The following is a 23597-nucleotide window of genomic DNA, read 5'->3' as shown; positions in this document are numbered from 1 at the left end:
AAAAGTCTCTTCTGCCTAAAAATGGTATTTTAAAAATCCTGCTTGGCAACCCTTGAATTCATTGCAGCTGAGAGAAAACCATCTTCACTGGTATTGGTAAAGTGAGCTCTTTTTTCTACTGCAGCCTGGGCCTTTTCTTGTGCTCGCTAGAAATGTGACACTCATTGTAATGACTAAGTGAGCTAATCTCTTTAATCAACCAGTCAGATGAAATCCTGCCTACTTAGGACCTTTGGGAGAATAGCATGTGCTGAAGCCTGTTTGTGAACATGCAAGAAGGTGCTGTTTATATGCTTTTCTTCATTACAATCCATGCCAGTGAATGCAGGTGGTGTTACCCAGTTTCTTCCTCCTGTCATATGCAGCTGAGCAGCGTGTTTTTAGCAACAAGGGTAGTGCTGTAACCAGCACTGTGGGAATTTACTGTGGATCAGTTTTCCCTTCCAGACTAAATGACAGTCAAATGTACTTTCCTGAAATCTTAGCAGTGTCTTATCATAGCTGCAGCGGGTGCTGTTCTTTTTGGTGTGTGTGTGTGCACACCCCCTTCTTTTAAATACACTCCCATACCATTTTACTTCACTTTCTCCACTATTACAGCCCACCTCAGGGGTATAAAAAGGGATTTCCAGAGCCAGGTTTCCTATCTTGAGGATCTTCTGGCATTCACTGCTGCAAAAGAAGTGGCGTGATTGATTCTAGGGAGCTTAAAAACAGTCTTGGAGCTCAATGGGAAGTAGGTCTGTTGCAATAATAGCTTAAATACTGCAAGAAGGTCCTGAAATTGTTTTATGTTCCTGAGCGCTCAGCACCAGTGATGCAAAACTGAAGGCTTAAGGATTGCAACAGCCTTGGAGGGAATAGTGCATATGGGTAGGTAGTAAGAGGATTTTTAAAAGGTCATGGGAGACCCAAGGCAGTCCATCAAACAGCAGTGACTAAGGACTGCTGAAAACTCTGTGAAATTCGTGCCTTAGATGGCTCTTCTTAACTGCACAAGATGGGCTGTTAGCAATAAAGTTTATTCCCGTGCTTTGATAATTAATAACTCCTGTATGCAAGTGTCTGGGGTGTGAGGGTAGCAACCAAAAATGGTCACAGGTCATCTGTATCAAGATTCCATAACTTTTTTTGTGAGGGGCTCCACTCTGTGGAGGGCTAGCCATCGAAACCTCCCCTTAAGAAAGGCACTAGCTTGTGGTGAGCCACGTACCAGCTGGAAAATGGGCTTACACTGCCCCATGACATGTTCCATGATTCGGGAATTCTGCTCTGTGATTAAACTTCAACATTTTTCTAGAGAAAAGATTTTCCTACCTCCCGAGAGTATTCAGTTCTGCCACAAATTAGTATTGTAACTTTTAATGAATGGCTGTGCATTTGCACAATATGTAAAACTGGGGTGGCATCCTTCCATGAATTCTATGAGAAAGCTCTTATTGGTACTGTTACTGACTTTGAGTTTTGAAAATAAATATAGGAGCCATGTCCAGTTGGCAGCATGATGGTACATTTTCAGGACTCTTCTCAGGTATCAGTCCTTTATCACATTTTGAAAAAGTGGCTGAAAATGTCTCATGGAAGTAGTATGAAAACTAATAATATTAAAGCTAGAGTTTGTTTTTTTGGGAAATAGTGTGTGTTTGCAGGCCCTGCATAAATATGTGATATGTCAAGTGCTGGTTTTTTGTCAATTTCTGAAAGTAGGGTATCAGTAGCAGCAATACTCCTTTTCAGTAGGAAATAAAATCACCTTTGGTACACATTTCTACTCTGAAAGTTCATTTTCATAGTCTTACAGAGTGTCACTTTAAAAAACAATAAATTATAAAAAGACTGAATAATTACAAACCTTATGGTCTTATTTTGCAAAGGAGACATCGCTAATAGTCCTCCAAGCTAATAGCTGGGGTTAATGTGTATTTTTTAATGGGACAGATTTATTTTCATGAGAGCCAAAGTTCTTTCTTGCTTAGACTGTGAATTCCATAAGGGAATAGTAAGGAATTAAGAAGGAAACATGATGAAATGTTGGTCTTTGCATCCAAAAGAGGATTTAAGTCATGAACTCCTGACCTTGTGATCCTCAATTACTTATCCGGGGTGACGAAAATCTGTTCTACTTTAATGTTTTTTATTTAATGTGACTTGGAATGAATGCAAGCATTCTTTTCTCCTAGAAGGTGTTTAAAGAAAATAACTGGATTAAAAAATACTAGATCTTTTAATTTTTAGTCCAAGTACTTTTGCATAGCTGGTTTCTAACTAAAAAAAAAGTTTTTAGAGACAATTGGTTGTTGTTTTACAGGGTACACTGAACCTTGACAGTGGTACACTGAGAGCTGATGGCCAAGTATATTAGAATGTTACCTAATAAATAATATATTTAAGTCACTGTTATGACTTGGTTTCTTTGAAGAGCACTGGAAAGGCTCAGTCCAAGGGTTAGCCAGTGGTTACATTAATCCATCTCCTGCAGGTATTGCAAACCATCCAAACACACCACCAATTTTTACCTAAAAAGTAGGTTCTGGCTTTATTTCTAATGCATCTTCTCTTTTACAAAAAAAAAAAAAAAAAAAAAAAAAAAAAAAAAAAAAAAAAAAAGAGAAATCACACTCGTGTTTTCGTGTTTTATGTTCCCAAGTGTCTTTCTGCTCACCATTTTTGAACATCATGAACTGCGCCACGTTTGCCTTTATTATTTGAAACATGGGAAATTTCTGTGAAGTGTAGGAAAAGCAGTGCAGATATGTTTTTGCAGCTGCAAATTAGTACCCACTTTAGAGAACTCATTTGTAGGTCTCAGGGTTCAGAGTTTCTTTAGTAAAATGTGAACTCACATGAGGATGGAAGAAGGCAAATGGAAATGAGTGCTAGAGAAATGCATGTTAGTATCATGGAAAATTAACTCCTGACCTAGCAAAGCACCCAATTTTTAAATCTTGTTTTTCAAATGATAAATCATGCTGTTGTAAGAACCAAATATATTTTTTGGTTGCTGTAGCTCAAGGTCTGCTTTAAGTTAAGATTACTTAACTTGTCATTCTGAATGCTTGTGTAATGTTTTATTAAGTGTTTAGAATTCACAAAGCATTGCATGCATTTGCTTTACAGACCTGTGGAAATCTCTACAGGAACATAAGTGAAGAGAGAAGAGGAAATAAAATTGTCAGATCCTGGAATCTGACCTGATGTGACCAATCAGTAGTTCCATCGATTAGGTTGCAGAGGTTGCAGAGAGGGTTTGCAAGGCAGACTATTGGATTTTTGCTGTGGACTGGGAATCTCATATTTTTGTGTCTAAGATAGCAAAGAATTCTTGTGTTTGGATTCTTTGTTTCATAATATTAATGCAGTAGATCTGCATGTATTTTATCAAATATCACTGGTCTGAAAGCTATTTTTGTCAAATGTTGGAAATGTGTTTTAACAATTCCCAAAGACTGCTTTAGAAGAAGTTTATATAGGCTGTCATAACTCACATGTCAGTTAACAACTTAACATCCTTGAAGTCTTTCTTTAATCATTTTTGCATGAAAAACTTAACTTTCATGAACAGAAATAAGAACAATTGTTCTCGTCTGAAAAGTCAAGTGAACATGAGCATGAGAAACAGCTCCCTGAGAGGCTGCACATCTCTAGCAGAGAAGTGCCAGTATGCTGCTGTGAATACTCAGGGCAGTGATAAGCTTTTCCTAACTTGTTTTCCCATTCATAAATTGAATTTAATGACATCTTCTTGTCTTTTTTTTTTTTTTTTTTTTTTTTTTTTTTTTTTTTTAAAGAAAGTTCCAGGTCATTCATAACTGTTAATATTGTGAGCACGGAGCTAGTTCTCACTTAAAACACATGAAGAGTATTTTCATGTTTTTCTGGCTGATGCTTGCAAGGACACTTGTTTTTGTGCATTGGCATAAGCAGCTTGTGGCCTGCAGGCCTACTGCTGAAGAGAGGGCATTTTTCATGTTCTGTTTTATTTTGAAGGAATGTTCAATTGCTTTGATGACTTTTGCAGTTCATAAACTCATTTACTACAGCTTTGCAAGAGAGGAGTCAAGAGTCCTAAAAACAAGTATCCCTTACAGCATAACACTTGTTCATTCTCAGAGGAAGTCAGTTTTGTGCTTAGTGTGAGGAAGGAATCCTACTGGGAAAGATAGGACATTGTCATTTAATTGGATATTGCATCATAAAACAGATTCATGAGGGAGAATGGCGTGGAGGGAATTAGAGTCACACAGATATTCTTAGTTTAGAAGAGTATGTCTTCGTAGTTCTTGTATTTGTATTAAAATAAACTTATGAGACATGCTAGATCTTACAACAGCTTGACATGAGCCACCAGAAGGGTTCTTGATGTATAGAACAGTCATGTCAGTGTGACCAAAATGCTTTCTGTTTCCACTCCTCTAACCACCTCCAGCATTGTGGTGTCTGTGGCTGCCACAAATGAATTCCATCTCACAGGACCTCTCTGAGCTGATGTTCACTGCTTAACAAGATACTTGTCAGTCTCAGGTCCATAGTTTCAGATTCATTTCCACTCACTTTTCCATTAGTCTCTCCTTCCAGAAATAGCCTTTTTTTTTTTTCACCAAGCTCTGGCTGACATCACTCCTGCCCTCACGTCTGTTCTCCAAAGTTCCGAGTTCTAGGTTTTCTCTACCTTTTTCAACTAATCTGCATTCCCAGTAATTTTTCTTCTAGCAGCCCCTGCTCCTGTTATGCATTTTGATGAAACCACTTCTAAGTCCATGGCGTTTGAACCTGGCACAGAAGACATGGAGAGCATATGTTTTTTCCAGACTTTCCTGGTCCCAAATCAACTGCAGTTTTGGGAATACAGAATTTCTCATGGGTCAAAGCATTCCACCTATGGAAAGCAAGTACGTACCAAGCAGGTGCAACATTCTTCTCCTTGACACCACTTCAAAAAGAAAAGGTTTGGAAAATTGACTGATTTTGGCAGATTTTCACATGGATAGCAGATGGATCCGATTATCTTAAAGCTTACATTGCCCTGCAGACTTCTAAATCTTGACTTAAAGCATATGGATGCTCAGACTTGATTACATTGTTTGTGAGCTTTTTGTTTGATTTTAAGATATCATCAGAGTACATTAAGCCAGGCAAAGCAAACTATTTTCTTTGTTCACAGAAATGATCTGTTTTGGCTAAATTTTCCAAAAGGTTCAGTGTGACATGACTCTCAGCACAGAATATTTCTGCACAGCAACTGACATTTGGCAAAGTCAAAAGCAGTTGATAGCAGGGTCTTGTAAGGGAAGTTGTTGGGACAATCTTAATAGGCAAGCTTGGAAGCATTGCTGCTGATCCATCTCAAGAGCTTCTTAATTTGAGGTGCCCTAGGTGTTTTCTACCCCAATATGTATATTTTCTGTAAAACTTAGGTACTTAGTAATTGATGACAGTCACTGAACTCCACAGTTACGTTGCTTATGCAGCAGTATGGATTTGTAATGCAGTTGTCTCTTTTTTAAAGCCTCGGCATTGGTAAGGTTTTATTATCAGACTAAGGACTGTAAAAAAAGTTTAGGAGCTACTTTTAAATGTCTGCTATTATGCAGTTCACTGAAATTTTCAAATTGTTTTTTGTAGTTTGGTGATGAATACATTCCATGCAGTACTGTTAGGAAGTCTGGATTAAAAAGGAGACACTATTTGAGTTGAGATGTCAGCTGTAACTTGTCAATGATGATGACAGCCTGCATATCCCCTGTAGTTCCTATCCTTAATCTAGGAATCACAGTCTGAACTGTTTTAAACGAGGACACAACTTCCTGTCTGCAAGGCAATTCAGTCTTGGAAAATTTCAGGTGTTTGTCAGTATTTAAAATAATTCTCTTAATAATAAACTTGAACCTGAGCTTACATGCATCAAAGTAAAAGGAAGATCAGGTTTGTTGTTGGAGCAATGCAGATTAGGCTTATGATGATGGCCTGTCTTGATTTACTGTTGAAAAGTTCCATTTGCTTGACATATTCCATACACTATTTTGAAATTCAGAGTATGCTCTGCAAAGACATTTGAATTGCCATGGTTGGACTTAGAGTAAAATAAGGTGTCCCTTAAAATAATAGGGTTAGAGAAGACCTTTCAGATGGACCTCCCTGATAAAGAGCTATATTTAAGCTCTATCTAACAAACATTTTTGCAACTTGTTCTTGATAATCCTCCAGTTGTTGCTCTTCTGAATTGACCTGTTGCTGTGCTTACGTGATTCTTGTAAGCAAGCCTTTTCCTGGTATCAAGCTGAACTCTCGCTACAAATTAAGGTAAATATTTCCTGTTCTCTCTGACTGAACTGATCAGTATCTTCTTTGCAATAATCTCCTTAATTTTAAAAAGTATTGTGTATTTGTTTCAGGTTAATCTCTTTTATATTAAACGCAATTCATTCAGTCGTTCTTTACCGGTAAGGTTCTTTGTACATGCCACAATTTTTGGGCAGTGTTCTCCAGAGCTGATTTGAGAAAGTCAAGTTCAAACATGAACATCAGTTCACGTTAGTAACTCCTGTAAAGTGTACTAAAGAACAATATCCTCTACCTGCTACTGGAATATCCTCCTTTCTGTTAGAAATCTGTATTTAACAATCAGAATTAAACTTTGAGCACTATCCCACCGGTTACTACACAACCACTCCAGTAGATCATCCAAATGCTGCGTAAACAGTGGTTTAACCTCTTGGCTCTTGTGACTCTTAATTTTTGAGTGGCATGTTAGAGAAATTGTAAATGGTCTGATCAAAGTAAGTGCAGAATAGAAACTGAAAGTTTCTTACCCACCTGAACAGTGTTGATTGGGACAGCAGTTAAGTTCACAGTGACCTTGAATTACTTTATATTATCAAGCTTTATATTAAAACTCTTTATGATGGATTAGAAAATTCCTAGGAGGAAAAACCCCCATATCTGTGATATGGATCCTTATCTGTGTTGACATATTCAGTGAGTTTTGAAAGGTAGCAAAACTGTTCATTTGTTTACTCTATAGTCCTTACATTTATCTGACATTAGTTCAATTTCAGTATTCTTGACTAGGGGGGGGGTGGGGAATGCAGGGAACTTCTGTTTCCATTTTTAATTGCACTTAGTGCATAATTGGAATTCAGGCATGTAATTTTTCTTTTAAGGAAGTCTTCATAATTACGCAGACAATTTGGTTAGAGACAAAATATAATTGTCTAACATGCTGCTGTTTGTGGTTTCTTGCCTTACTCGAGGTACTCATCTGGTGTGTGCTGCTTGCAAGTTCATTAACACATTTCCTGCCTTGGCAGGAACCTCAGGCACCAGCGATACCCTTGACCTCGCTGTTCTTCCTGGAACAACTTAGAGTTAAGACTTTTGCTCTTTTCTGACATGCTCACATAGATCAGCATGTCATGTTTATGGCCTGTGGAGCAGAGCAGTGTACTCTGGACTCTTCTGAGCTAATTGCCTTTGAATGATTGTCTGTGATTACATGAGCTTGTAACGTTGCTCATGCATTGCAGTCCTCTGCTCCTTTAGGCACCGTGAGATTCTGTCTAACAATACTTCTTCATTAATCATCCCTGCAGGTGGTTTTATCTGATTTCTGTTTTCTTTTAGAGTTATGATTTTTTTTCCTAGGGGCACTTCTTTCTTCATTGATTCTTTGTCATGTCTTGAAAATTTACCTATTCAGAACAGTTTTGATACACTATAATTTCATGCCAGTGTAAAGAAAATAATAAACACAAAAAAACCACCCCATTCTATAAGAATCTGAAACTTTCAATGTTCCTTTCATGTTCTAACTGAAATGGAAATAGTCCACCACATTTTAAAAAGAAAGCAAGATTTGAAGTAATTTTCTTTAACTAAGCAGTGACTTCCTTTATGGAGGACTTGTTTCACATAAAAACATTCAGGAGCCTAGTTGTAGTTGCTTGAAAATTCTTAGGAAGTTGGCATTGTTCCCTTCTTATTCAAATTCCTTGAAAACCTTTTTGTCTCCAACTGATGATGCAGAGCGATGAAATGCCATTCAGTGGTCTGAAGTCTGGAGTCTACTTTAGATACCAATTTAGACCATAAAAACATAGCACTGACCCTCTATATTAGGGCCAGGCCTTTCTATTCTGAGTATTAGAAATACTCATGTGTTGTAGATGTAGACATTTTATGCAGAAGACCGTGCATACTCGTAGGATCTTACTTTTTTGCCCTTGTATGAATAGACTTTATTTACACAGTACGCTTCAGAAAGCATTATTTTTGAAATTACGGTGGAAGGTCTTACTGAGTTTCCAAAAAAATAAAACCAACCCAGAAGTCATTAAACCTGTAGAACTACATACATGTACTGCTCCAGTCTTACCCACTGTGAAATGGGAAGTGAGCATTCTTAACATTAATACATTGTCCAGAAATATAATCTTATTCAAATTTTTGAGGTTTTTTTTTCCTTTTCCTGCAATGTCACCAACGTTGAAAGTGAATACTGATTCTAAGTTTAAAAAGTAACATTAGTATTTGGATTCCTCAGTGTACTTCCTGGTAAGATGTACTATATGGATCTTTACATAATACTGTAGCACAATAGTTTTAGGCTGAAATGAATTTAAAAATAAACTCAAATCCAGAATAGGTTGTTCTTAGCTATACCTTTGAAATTTATTTTGGTTCAGACTGGGTTTACATTCTTAAAATCTGTCTTGAAATGCTTAGCAGACTTTAAAATGCTTCTGTCCTTCCTTGTTCTAATTCATTTGGGAGATCATGTGCCTTTACAAGAGATTTTTTTGTGTTTGCTTTTAATTTGGGGGAAAACACTAAACATGTTTTTGTCTATTTTTAAAAGAAGCTATAATTATGTCAAAAATATCACAATGGGGAAATATTGAGTATGTATAATGGGTTTCTAATGTATTTAGCATATGGTAAAAATGGAGCCTGAAAAGATTTGTACAAGGACATATTAAATTAGTACAGAAACATGCCAAGCTCCTTAAAATGGATAACACTAAAAGTATTTTCTATATTTTTCCAAACCATAATGAGCATTTGGTGAAAAACATATTTTGCTTGCACAAAAGCTCTCTGAAGTGAAATAAGTATGCCAGAACTCTAGAGGATGAGTTCCTCAGCCAGCCTAATAAGTACAGGCTTTTTGGTCATCATGTAACTTACCTGTTCCTGTAACACTTCAAAATCCACAGTGTTCAAACAATCAGAAGTATCAGGGCGTTTATGGTAAAATATGCAGCTATAATGTTTGGAGTATTAGAAAATAGCCATTTGTCTGGTTTTCTGCCCATTAAAGTTAGGTTTCAATGGAACAGAGTTATTTTAAGAGGGAATTATAATTGGGAGTCCATTTAAAGTGTTTCACAGTTTTGATTTTGAAATACAGGATTATCATGACACCAAACACTTAAAATCTAAGAAAGTAATAATCAAAATTGGATTGATATATAAAGAAAATAATAAATAATAAACTACGTTAGAATAAGGAAACTTAAATCTGCTTTTTAAGAATTTTGAACTTGTGAGGTCAAATGAGTTTAAGCTCTTTTAAAATGCATTATTAAAAGACAAGGCAGTATCCATAACAGCATCACAATCTAACAAACTTGAAGGAGTTCTTCTAGTATTCAAGACAGACTTACTCTTCAAAGTGTACTCATGTCAAGCTTTGCAGGTATTTTAATAATAATAAAAAGATGTAAATGTCTAGAAAAGAAAGAACTTGAATATTAAGTGCAGTGACTTTTCTGCTGAAGAACACTACAGGTAACAAAAAAAAAAGAAATTAGTAAAACATGGCATTGATTTACCTCCAGAAAAGCGACTGTAAATGTATTCAATTGACAGAACCAGTTTTATATAATTAGTGATAAAGTCATAGATTAAAGGTATTCACAATGCTCAATTTTAGACTGGGTGCCAGAACAGTCCAACTAGCCTGAAGTTAGAACCTTTCCTCAGCCACACTGTGTATATAATTTAATTTCCTGTTACTATAATCCATAGATGTGTGATCATTTTTCTTACAGTGTATTCTCTAAGCAGTGTGCTGTCTGTGTTGCAACACAAGCAAAATCATCCTCAATTCTGTCCTGGGGGGAACCAGGCACAGCATGGCCAGCTGGACAAGGTGGGGATTTGCCTCCTCTGCTCTGTGCTGGGGTGGCCTCACCACAAGTCCTGCGAGCAGGGCTAGGTGTTAGAAGGATGGAGAACTGTGGGAGAACATCCAGAAGAGCCACACAAAGATGATGAAGGGCCTGGAGAGGAAGCCATGGTCTGTTCAGCCTGGAGAAAAGGAGACTGAGGGGGAGACTTCATTGCAGTCTACAACTTCCTCATGAGGGGAGTAGGTAGGGAAGACACCGATCTCTTCTCTGTGGTGACCAGTGGCAGGGCCAGAGAAAATTGCATGAAACTGTGTCAGAGGAAGTTTAGGTGGGGTATTAGGAAAAGGTTCTTTACCCAGAGGGTGAGTGGTGAATGGAACAGGCTCCCTGATCACAGCACCAAGCCTTTTAGAGTTTGAGAAGTGTTTGGATAATGCTCTCAGGCAAATGGTGTGACTCTTGGGGTGTCCTGTGTAGGGCCAGGATTTGGTGTTCAATAATCCCTGTGGGTCCTTCAGGATAGTCTGTGATATTGTGACTGTTGGCTCCAAAAAGAAAGTGCTCTTAAAAAAATTCTGCTCTCAGTTCTACCCATGAATGAAACATTTTGTTTGATTTTGGGGTTTTCTTTCTCCTCTGTGTTTTCCCATTGTAGATGTTTTGAACAGATGGCTTCAGTTTTATGAAATGTGTGGCACTACCTTCCATTAAACTGTGAACTAATTATTGGATGTTTATATTCGGTAAATTGTTTACTGTGCTACTTTTATCTGTACATCATGTTTCCTTTCTTGAGAAAATTTTTCCTGCATCTGAAGCTTAAGACGACTTTTTGCATTACTATCATTGGCATGCAATTCCATGGCATTTTTTCCTATGTTTCCATTGGTGTATCTTTATAAATCTCAGTTGTTTGTGTTAGTCCATAAAAGTTTCAAATAACAATTGGAACTTGGCCTTAACTTGCATTATAGGAATGTGCGTAACAAAATTGATGCCTGTACCTGCTTTTATATGTGTCTACCGTAACAGAATCCCTTAAATGTTCCTTTTTTTTTTTTTTTTTTTTTTTTTTTTTTTTTTATATTGGGAGATGTTCTTTATTCATTTTAGGCAGAGGGTTGAAATCTGTATGACTTGGCCTGTTAAGTGTAAACTTTTTCTTCTAAACTTGTTTTATTAGAAACATTTTGGTATAGTGTGAGATGGATTTGCACCTCTTACTTAGAGGGTTTACTAAATATGGCTTATAATAATGTACTTTATGTAACTTTACTGCAAAATAAAAATCATATTTACAAAGGAGAAATGTATCCCATCTTCAAACATGCACAAACTTTTTCAAATGCCTAAGAATAGATTTTGGCAGCTGCTGATTCTCTGAGGGGATCAAAATCACTTTGGGGACAGTGTGAAGCCCTGTTGGCTATAGCAGACATTTCATCTGTCCTCTGCGTGTGTTCTGGGGCTGGATGGTTGGAGAGCAATTGCTTTTTTGGAGATTGCAGGCTTTGCTGTGTAATTATGTTGACATGCCTGGTATTGTTGTCTTTAACTCTTCCCCATGTAGAAATTATGCCTTTGGGCTAAAGGATGAATGTGGAATTTCCAGACCAAGTCTGCTTAGCTGCTGCTGTCAGCAGCAACAACTATGCATTCGTGCTTGACTTCGAGAACATTTTTCTTAGGGACTTCCAAGCTTTTGGAAGCTTGTTCAAGCAATGATACAGTACTTCTAATTGGGCTGCCATAAGCTGAAAAATTCCAGGCATTTCTGGGCATGGGTGTGAATCGGCTCTACAGTACAGCTGCAGTAAGACCAGCAGAGGAGGAAAAGGCATGTGCATTTATTTTTGTCCAGGAAATCCCAGACAAAGATGGTAGCCCAGCATACTCATGCAACATCTCCTTTCCAAAGGAGAAATCAATCCTCCTCAGGATCCCATTCATCTCCCTCATCCGGCATGCCCGTCCTAATATCCTAAGCCCCATGCTTTCCTACCTCTGGCTTCTCCAAATTTGAACCCTGTTCAAATGTGCTTTGTCACACATGTCACTCTAACCTTGTGCTCCCTCCCTTCCTACTGCAAAGGGAGCTCTCTCCAAAGCAAAACACAAGCCTGTGTTCTTCCTTCACTTTCCCACTCCTCTCTAATGCATGCCTGCCCAGCACATGCCCCCTCTGCTCTCCTGTGCCAACAAGGTCCCGGCACAATTCCTCCCCTCAGCAGTGACACAGCCCCAAGCCCTGTAGCAGTGCCCATATCCCATGACAGCCTCCTCCCGTCTGCTGAGACACAGGTGTGGATTGCAGGCAGGCTGGTTTGGCCTGGCTGCAGCCACCTGGGACTTGGGGAAGCTTCTCAGAGCAGGAAGGTTTGGTCAGCCAGATAATGATCTTTATCTCCTGTAGAAGGCTGAGGTGGGGAGGCTCTGCACTGGCTCCGTGCCCTTACTGCAGATGTGAGACAGGCACCACAAGCACAGGGCACCAGGCACTAAAACCACATTGTGGTAGATTTTAGTATTTGGCACTAGCTGGGAAAAGACTATGCTAAGCTGTCATTGTTTCACCTGCTAAACTGTTTAAATTGTAGAGAAGTAGGTTTCTTCCTCTGGGTAGAAAGTGGGAAAAGAACAGTGGATTTGCTGTTGTCATGGTTTGAAATCAAAATGAGTGAGAGGCTCCAAGTCAGGAATACAATTTAATAAGAAGAAAGGTAAAAAGGTAAAATAAAATAAAAGCAGTAACACAAAAGACTACTGACAGATTCAGAATACAACCTGAGCAGGATGGTGGAAGCAGTCCAGGTGAGGTGCTCTTCCTGGAGCAGTGATCCTGTAGAAAGGTCTGGTAGCTCTGGTCCTCTGGAAATCCAGTGGGTCAGGGCTGCTTGCACTGTCCCAAATCCCAGTTAATATCCAGGTGAGAATGCTTTGGTCCTCCCCCTGGGCAGAGCATCTCACAATGGGATGATGATTTGTGAAGTGGGTCCTTGATGGCCCATTAAACAGAGATAACTCCTGGAGGGAGTTACCTGTGAGTCATGGGCAAGGCGTTGATGGGCCATTAGCAGAAGACAGCCAAAGGAAGGGGCCTGGGAAGAACACTGCCCCACCTGGTTCCAACAGCTCATGAAGATGGTGATAGAATAAATACTTCATGTACATCCTACACTACAACCCAGGACAGAGGTATACACTCCATTACCTTTTTTTATTCTTGCAGCTTTGTTTCCCTGTGTTTTACAAACAAAATTTTGGCAAATACATATCACAAGACATGACTGTGTCACCATGTCTTGCTCATTGCCTGAAGTGATCCATGAAATGATTCCTGTTCAAGGAAAGAGACTTCTAAAAGAAAATAATTGAAAATGGACATTTGAAATATACCATGGAAACAGGTGCCAGGCATTTACCTGGAATGAGATTAATTTTGGCAAGTGGGGAAACTCTAAGCAAGCTGATTTATTGAGGCATGGGTTTGAAGATTGCCAGGTCTGCTCTAACCATGACCAGAAGCAAACTTTGCTTCTTCATCTTTAAAAAAAAGTCAAAAAGATAAGAGCTCCCAAATGTTTTCTGCCAATAGAATATAATTAAATCAAGCAAATACTAGAATGCAATTTTTACGTGGCAAAACTGTTCTTGGTGTGCTCTGCAGTCTGTTACAATTTCACAGAAGTGGTGACTGGTATTTTTTGCCTTATCTTCTGCCACTTCCCAATATTTTATTTTCCCATCCCTCAAATAACATTCAGCCCTTTCATTATCTTCAAATGAAGAAAAGACAGTGAAAAATTTTTCTGAAAATTATCTTAGGATGGAGATACACACCTTGAAATGTTTCCAAGAACAAACTCTCCTCATAGTAAAAATCAATGAGAAAGGTATATGGGGTTTTTTTATGAAGGCTGTAATATCAAACACATATTTAATATAATTTCTTAAATGAGAAATGTATTTTTTCACTAAAGAAAATTGTTTTCAGAAGTGTTTTAAAGTGCCAAGGGTCTTGGATCAAGTCTAAAAACAGCCCTAAAATAGAGTTCAAACACCATATTTAAATTTAAAAATACTAAATTGGGTAACTTCTTTTTATAGAAGATATGATACTTAGAACTTAAGTTAAACTTTGCCCTCTTTATTGCAGTGAGAGTTCCCCTTACCTGACCATGGTCTAACCATGTTAACATATTAAGCCACATCTAAAAACACTGAAAAGAGAAGGTGGTTTGGTATGCCTTATGCTTTATGTGACTTGTTATATTTATTAACTATATATGTAGTTTCTAAATAAGTAGAAAAATGTGGAAAGCAAAGTTTAAGCAGACCTAAATTCCTTGGAGATGAGATTCCACTGAGAAAAAAATACCTCTCAAATCTCTGTCCATAAAGGTAAATATTCATTAAATATGCAGAAGTGGAACATAGTTTACCCATATGTCTGCTCTCTCAAGTTTTGTGAGACTCTCTGAGCCCGGATTTTCCATGTTAGCAGATAAGTTAGCAAAATGGATGTTCTTGTATGTTTAGGCTTGGTTCCTCCTTGCCTGGGAAGCAGAAGGAGTTATTAATAGCTATTACTACTGAAATGGTTTGTGATTTCAGGCTGTATCAAATGTGTAACTGTCTTCCTGCTGCACTGCATGAGGGACCAAAGCATAGGCAGGGCTCAGGATCTCCTGCTACGGAGGTTGCCAGATGTTTGTTGTTTGCCAAATTTTAAACAATTACAAAATTTCCACCATATCTTCAGAGCACAGCTTCCTTCCCTGCCCCCTCAGCCAACTTTCCCTCTCCCCTCCCCTTCCCTTGGCTTTGCTTGTGAGTGCTTGCTGTTCCTGTGTTTCACAGGCGCTGGTTTCTGCTGACTAAGAACATTTATTTACTTTCGGGCATTTTGCACTGTTAGGTCTACAAATGCAGTCCAGTGAACAGGTTTTCTAAAAAAATTTAACTGAAGCCTCTGAGAGGGGGAGAAATAATTAAGACCTTGAAATATGACTGAAATATGTGTGCAACAGCTCAATACGAAGTTCATAGGTCTTGATAATGAATTGACATATATTTCAAGTCTTGGTAATTTCAGTGTTCATATATGAGATGTGTTATGTTCAGCTGTGCTTTTCTCAGAAATTTATAAAACTATTTCAGATCGCTGTGGTTCTGGTGATGCACAGCACAAAAGAAGTGGAGATCACACTGTGTAATGTGCACGGCCTTACATGAGGTTTAAAAGCATTAATATTTTTTCATGAATGAAGTTATTTAGTGTTTAATTAGAGATAATATCCAGGGAAGAGGCTTCTAGTATGTGGTGCTACAGAGCCAGGAGGTGGTTGCGTAGTACAGGAATTAATGACTGCTTATTTTGTTAGCAAATTTGAAGTATTTTAATAATAGAGCAAGTGTTTAGATGCTATCTCTAAATTCAGAACCTACCAAACAGGTATTCAGCCAGACTATTTTTATCCAAGTGTCACTCTTTCTCAAATCAAATATCCATCCAAATACAAGTTTACAAAGGGATCTAGAGGTGAGAATACACTCCAATTGCCCAAAACAATGTTCAAATGTTTAAAATACGAAAAGCTATTTTTGTCTATCTGCAGTCCTTCATGTTTGCTCATATTATTTGACCAGGAACTTGCTTTGCACCCTTTTCCTTACTGCCGTCCTTGTATTCTGTGGATGCAGTTCCACACAGCTTCTGTGAAGGTGAAGCAGGACTCAGAGAAGTCTTTACCTTTGCCCTGAATCACGCTGAAAACAGCTGGCTTGCTTACTGAAAGGAGTTAGATGACCTACGGAAAAGTTGATACACCAACTTTCAATTAGAGTCTTAGATCTTCCTGTCCATGGTAAGGACCAAAGTAAGATTGTTCTGGCATCCTCTTTGCTTTTATAATCCTTACTTGTTGCTGCTTTGTTTACTGGAGTTTGTAGTTATTATTTGAGTATAGTTCTTGTAATTTAATAGTCATCTGTGATAACCAAAGGCTGTTTTGTCTGGGACAACAAATTAATCATTTCCTAGGAAAAGTGGAAGACTGTGCACAAATTGCAAGTTACTGTATTGCATTACATTTTCTGGGTGTGCAGTTATCAGTTATGTTATTCCGGTTTTGTCAGCCGTGAATTGTAGAGATTTTCAGAAGCGTAGCTTTTATTAAGACCCAGCACCTTATGGGGAAGTATTGTTATCTCATTGCACTTTGCCTTGACTGGTTTAGACTTTTTTCTTCCTATTCTAGCACCCTTGACTGTCAAATACATTGGATTATTCCAGTACATTTCCCTCCCACTAAGGAGGGAATGTATTTTTTTCTAAGGTATTGTATACTCTCAGTTTAAGAATTTGGTGCTTTTAGTGGTGAGTTCAAGATTTAGATGTTATATGTATTTTCTTTGTAAGGTACTTCTATGACTTCTAGCATCTGTTTTGAAACAAGCTTTGAAGCACATGTGAGAAGTACCTCACTCAGTGTTAGCTATATGGTTTCCTAATATATATCCCCTAAACATAAACTTTGAAACAAAAGTAGGCATCAATACTATCTGAAAAATAACTACTGGGTAATACGCAGTGTGACCTAAATCCTGAGATTTCAATGTAGCAAATTTCCTTTGGCTTCCAGGAGCTGGGCTTGCTTGCAGCTGACACTCTCAGTGTCTCCTGTGTGACCAAGTACTGTACCTTGAGACATCCCAAGAAACTTTTTCCTAGAGCTTGACTCTTGGCTGTGTGCTTGGGCAACAGGAAATCCTCTTCTAAAAGATGCCTCTGAAATATTTTGGAGATAGTGAGGCAGCAGTGGAAGCTAACCCTTGGAATGGTGAATCTACTTTGATCTTCTCAACAACTATCTTGTGGCAACTATCAGTTGACATGCAGTTGTTCTTTTCCTTCAAGAACGTGGGTGTATGAGAGCAGTGCTTTCTTAGGCAGAGAAACTCTAAAAGAAGCAAACAAAAAACCCTTTTTTTGTTTTCCTCTCCTTTGTCCTCTCTTTGGCAGTTATGATACAAAACCAGAACAGATACGAAGACAAGGTATCTGGGGATCTTAAATAGATGCATTTTTCTGAAGCCGTATTAACTAACTACACACGTAATTCGGGGCGTTTATGAGTGTTTATATGTTTTGTCTTTCTCTTGGAAGCTAGCCAAGAGCTTGAAGTTTTTCACACTTACAGTGTTGCGAAATCTGTAAGTGTGTAGTTCCTTAATGACTACCTAAACAGTACTTTTTTGCGTGTTGATTTTAATGTTCATTTTTCAATGTTCATAATGCACATCTGGAGCCTTGTTGCTCAGATGCAGGCTTTTGTGTTAGATCCCCTCACTTTTTAAGTGAGTCTCCACTAGCTGTGGCGCAAATGCCCATGGGACAGTTTTAGCTCACAAGACCCCTGAGTTACTCAGTGATTGTGGCTTTTAAGGTGCAATGCAACATGTAGATGGCAGAGTACCAATAGCTGTGCGCAGATGAGAAATTCTTAATTTAACAATTCCTCTAATTTTGGTGTATATAAAGGTTAAAATAACATGCACATTGGGATTATTATTAATCCAGAGATTGTAAACGTGGTCTCTTAGTAACCTGATGGTAGCAGGGAAGAAGCTCAGAGTAGAGCCACTTCAAAAATACACTGGTTGCCCCAGTTGAACTCATGTTGACATTTAAATAGGGTGTCATGTTCCACAACAGATGAGAAACAATGCTTGGCAAGAAGACCATTTTAAGAAGTGTACAGGAAAATGGGTCTACTTTCTCTTTTCCCAGTGGTGGACAAGCTATTTTGGTGCTGGAAACTGTTCCTGTGTGAAGTGTATGGGAAAGAAATAACAGAAGTATGCTGAACCTGGAGAAGGAAAAAAATATTTCAGAGAGGGTAGCACAGAACAACCTTAACCCTGTACTTTTACCTGGGGAAACAAAAACTTGGCCACATGGCAAAAAGCAGCTTTGCAGAAGACAAGTAGCTAAAATCTTAAAAAGACTGGACTTTGGGAAAGAACTCACTTGGAGGAAGCAGGAACAGTAAAAGTAGTAGCTGGACTAACTTTTGCTTCTGCAGGAGTGCTGGTGGTATTCCACTGCCAGCTCATTGGCAGCAGTAGACATAGCAGGGATTAATCGTTAACCCGTTTGCTGTTTGTCTGATTTTAACACGCTGCTGCCAGAGCAATGAAGTATATTATGAATAATATAACAAAGCAAATATTTGTGATATTTTTACTGCTAGCCCAGGTGTGTAGATATATATATAGCTATTCTATTACCTGCATGTGGGACACAATACTTTAAAACTATATAATTAGCCTATCACTTTAAGTAATAGCTTCTTCAAAGCTGCTTCTTTGTTTAGATTGCCTTAGATACTCAGTCGAGAGACTGGTAATTTAAAACTTGATTTTCAAAATATACTATTTTCTCCTTGTTTTCTAAATACATCAGTAATAAGAGTAGAATCTTGGCACGTTGTGGTCAGTAGAAGCTTTTCTTTTTCTTGGGATATGGATCCTATTTATCTAAGCATAAGATAAAGCTAAGCAAGCTGTGCAAAAGACCGACTGGAGAGTCCTTTTCTAACTTTTCTTAGAGGAGTATTTAGCCTCCTTGCTCTTGCATCTTGTGATCTAGGAAAGCAGGGTTATTAGTCAGGAAAATCTTCCCTGAAAGTTAAAAGAGAAAGAATTCAGTCTTCAGTGATTTAGGAATTCTTCTCCTTATGTAAAAAGTATGAGGTAGTAGCTCATTCCTTTCTGTTTTAAACTTACACAACTTCCTGCCAAGGAGGGCAGGAAGGTGATGTTCAGGTAATGAGTCCATACCGTGGCAGAGCAGCTGCTGGAACTCTGTGTGGTGGGTAAGGCATTCCTCTCTTTCAGCAGGAATTAGCATGAGCTTGTCACGGAAGTAGGAGTATCCCAGCTGTCTGGGTTCTGCTCGGTAATCATACTGAGATGTTTTTAACAAGATTTAATAAACTTTGACAGGAGCAGGTACAGGATAAATCAGCAAGACATCCAAGAGCAAGGCTGTAAGATTGTGACAACGTGCTATTTAGTTGCCCCATCGTAAGAGGCACCTTTTTCATACTGATGCCTTTAAAAGGTCCCTGATTTGAGGTTATTTCCACTACCAACAAGTTTGGGGGTTTTTTTTCCATGCTAGCTTTGGACCATGTTTTCTGCATACCCCCTATACATACTGAGCTTTGCTTCAAGTGTGGATGGGCACATTGAATTAATTTTCAGTTGTTATCCTTATTTTTTTTAAATGGTTTGTATCATCTTAAAAAAAAAAAAAAAAAAAAAAAAAAAACACCAAAAAACCAAAAACCAAAAAAAACCCACCACCCACAAAACCTCGTTTTGAAACTGTATTTTTGGTATTTTACCAGCCCCACATAAGGGGTAATATTAGGATAAAAAGGGGGAGATTATACAAAAGAAGTTCAGTAACTTGAAATCCCAGTGTTGTGAGGGTTTGCTTGGTTTGTTTTGAAAGCCAGTCCAATCAAATTAAAAGCAGACAAAACTAAATTTGGTTCAAAGTTGGCTCACCTCAGGTTTCAGCAGGAGCTGTGAAAGCCAAGTTTAAATTGGGACAGGAAGGGAGGGAATGTGGTCAATAGCCTTAAAGTTGAGCATTTTAAATAGGAAATCTGTTTATGACTCCAATAGCACTTGCTGTTCTGATTTGTTTAGAAAAGCTAAAACAATTCAGAACAGTGGAGTTGCTTGAGGCTTTTCTGGCTGGGATTGAACTAAACCTTGTCAGAAATTTAAGCTCATGTCCAGGCTTTGATTCATCCAGTTAAGTGGTGTGATTCCAATTTTTACTCAAGGCACCATCTTGGCATTACTTTCTTCATTTTGCAATATTGAGCAGACCATCAATATTTCCTAGTCTTAAGAATACGTCATATAGCTTATTCCATGTGCTTTTCTAAGAGTAGGTCTGATTTTATTATAAATATTAAAATACTCTTTCAAGGTGGTATTAATGAGTGTAATATGGGTTCACAAAAAATTTTGGAGGGAATTATATTGATATTGCTCACTTCTGAATTGTGGCTTATATTTTATAGGAGAAAGAGAAGAAAAAGTGCTCACTCAGACAGGTGAAAACTAAGGAAGTTATAATTGGTAGATTTTGTCTAGGATAAACATCTTCTCCCTCCCAAAACCTGCACAGAATTTTCTATAGGCAAAGCCTTTGCATTATTTATTTTATTTCTTTTTATTATTGAGCTTAACCTCCTTCTCCTCCCCTCATTCTTGCATGTCTTCTCCTCCTGCCCCCACACCAAAATGCCAAGGTTTTCAACAAGGCAGTTCTCACTGCATCTGCTGAACCATTTAAACACTAGTGACTTAAAGCATCATCTTGGCTGGGTCACTAGTGCTCCTAGCTGGATAGTTCATTGATTTATGTAATACATTGTATTTCTATACATGCAAGTTATAGAATTTGTGCAATACATGGTATTTATGTAATTCAGGCAAATAGTGGGGACAGGAATTCGATTCAAATTGCTGTATTAGAAATTCACGGGCTGCTGATGTGGAAGAAAATAACCACATCCTTTGCTCAAATAACAAAACTCTGAAACTGCCACAAACAAATTTGACAGAAAGAATACATGCATATGCAGTTGGAATTGATACATTCTCAATTTAGTTCATACCAAGTTGTTATTCATACATGTACTACATGTGATGTTCTCAATCCAGCTCAGATCTTGCATTTTTGGGGTCACTTTGCAAATCACTGGTTAGAATATTTTAGATATCTGTAACACAGACAGATGTCAAGACTCAGCACCTCTTTCTGATCTGACAGCTGTAATGGGACAATGTGCTACACGTTAGTTATAGCCCAGAATTTGCAGTCCAGATGTGGAGCACTCAGAGGACTTGTGATGATAGTTCATAGTTTTCCAGAATGGTGAGTTTTATAACATTCACTGAGAAACATGTGGGACACATACACCTGCCACCTTTGCTCTGTCCCTAATAAATGCCAGCAGCAGTTTGGACAGTTACATGGGAACACTGCAGCCACCCTCCAGCCTTACTGAATGGTGTATGGAGCAACTGGAATAGGTTGGCAGAGCTGGAATTGTAATGTGGTGCAGAAGATCATGTATAAGTTATGAGAAAGATGTGATTTCATAAATCTGTCAGCTGTGAAGGGGAGGTGATGGTGGTTTGTAGGCTTAATGAGACGTTAGTGAACAGTTATTGTTAGTGGCATAGGAGGGAAGAAACTGTGGAATTTGTCAGGTGTTTCATTCTACAGGGAAGAACTCAGCACATATTGACAGCATTTAGATTTGTACTCCCAGAGTAGCAGGATTTTCTTTGGGATTGCCCAAGATCATGAAACACATTGGTCAGGGAAGGAGTTAAAACTACATAATGGTCAAGGTTTTTTCTAAAGAATAACCAAATTGCTTACATTCCCTCTCCCCACCACAGCAACAAGCTCTGCTCTCTCTCCTGGTTTTACATAAAGAGTATGATGCTCACATTTGAAGAGCAGGGGAGGTGATCTTAAAGAAACTTAAAAGGAAACTTAAAGGAAAGGGTTACTCCAATCTTGAATTCAAGGGAAGGGAATATGGAGCTGACAAGCATTCCTCCCACTAATATTCCTTTTCTGTCAAGTACCTATATTGTTTTCTTTGTCATCTGGATTCTCTGCATCTGGATAAGGCTCTTCTCTCTTCTCCTTTCTTCTCTCCACCTGCACTAAATTTTGCTCCTACTGAGCAGCACCTTTTTATTCTCATCATTTTTCACTACAGCTTCAATCCCTTTTTCTTATTAGCTCTTTACTTCACTCTTTAAATTTCCTGGCCCTACAATCATGCATACATGTATGCAGTTTCTCTTTTTAAAAGAAGTTTGATTCTTAAGAATTCTGCTAACATTTCTTCAAAACGAAAGCATACAAATGCCAATTGTAGCATTTTTCTTACAATTTTTCAGTTTTCTGCCAGTCATATTATGTAAACTGACACTATTGGAGCAGAGTTTAAATTCAGTGCCTAGCCTGTCTCTTCTATCCTCTCTCCTCAAAAAAACTAATCAGCTAGAAATTAATTTGGATATATAATTTTATCAGATACACTGTCTTTTAAGCATAAAATGTGCTGGGCTAATATTTGGACTTGAAATCTTGTTTTCCCTTTGCTTTTTTGACTGTACAGTGAATGCTATACTTGAAGTCTAGGGAAAAGTATTGAGACAGAGACCATTTTCGAAGTCTATGCCATGGTTTGAACAGTCACCTTTATGTTGTGGGAAAAGAATAGCAACATTTAGAAAAGCTAATGAGGTGAGGGTAAAGAAAAATTTAACTGTATCTCAGATTTACGTATGCATTTATTCACAGATGCTCAAGTTAAGAACATTAATGTTACCTGTTTCCTCTCCTGCCCCTTGCCCCAGTCCCCTTAATTGTGCCAAACTTCACAGCAATCCAAAACAGTCCACGTATTTTGCTTTGTTTTCTGATCTGTTGAAGTACCCTTTTGCATAGAAGAACATTATCTGTTTACATATTACTGTGGAAATTTGACTTTGTGGAGACTATGAGGAGGCATTTTCATTCTGGGGGGTTGGCAGCTTCTGAGTGTGCAGAAACATTCTTAGTTCTAACCAAGAATCATCTCCAAAGTTTCTCTTTGTGTAATAGACTTAATGATGCTTTGTTCTTTCTGGTTAAACAATAAACACAAACAGATTCCAGCTTGGATGTGCTGGTCTGCTCCTCTGAAAGAGGTAAGGGCTCATCTTTGGCAGCACAGTTTCTTCAAAGGGAAATAGTGTCTCACTCATTTTCTAGAATTCTTTGAATGTGTTTGGGGAGTAGTGAAGCAAAGACAATCAGCAGACAATTTTCTTCATGTCTCAAAGGCCTTTCACAAGTTTTATTTGAGGAGGGGTCAACTGAGTACTGAAACAATCACAGAGAGACTGAGAGAACATTCTGATGATATTAATGTGTTGTCTGTTTATCTGTGTTAACAATGGATTTATGAGAAAGTTTTATGTCTTTATATATCTGTCAGTAGGCAAAGGAGATATTTTGGCTACACAAATCTAGAAAAGGCTGAGGAACTCGGAAAGGGACCAAACTAGGGGAATCAACTGGAAGATTTCTGCATTTTTGTCATTGGAAAGCCTATATTTTGGCACAGTTACAGAAAATAAGGACTTCTCTTTTTTGTTTTTGAGACATGTAGTGGTATACTTGCACTTGTTTGTTTGTTTGCTTTTAATAGTAACAGATTTTTGAGTATCCAAAAACAGTTCAAATATTTGTAATCCCATATTAAACTCTTCTTTCAAGAACTCCATTTGCTTTCTACAGCTCTTCACAGGTTCGCTTTGGGCAGATCTCAGGCTTGTTTATCTATGCTGATCATCACTTGCAGAATT

The 23597-nt window shown here is 38.1% G+C and overlaps 1 protein-coding gene across 1 annotated transcript in view; it reads left to right on the top strand.

Moving 5' to 3' along the window:
• The window catches only part of GNAL (G protein subunit alpha L), a gene marked incomplete at its 5' end in the record, with an annotated part of 176406 nt that overhangs the window by 24809 nt on the left and 128000 nt on the right, over positions 1-23597 (top strand). The gene's annotated exons all lie outside the window — the stretch shown is intronic.

This window comes from Zosterops lateralis (assembly GCF_965231275.1).
Source record: "Zosterops lateralis genome assembly, chromosome: 1".
Lineage (NCBI taxonomy): Eukaryota > Metazoa > Chordata > Aves > Passeriformes > Zosteropidae > Zosterops > Zosterops lateralis.
Note: the sequence above shows the minus strand (reverse complement) of the source record. Positions and strands in the feature narration are given on the sequence as shown.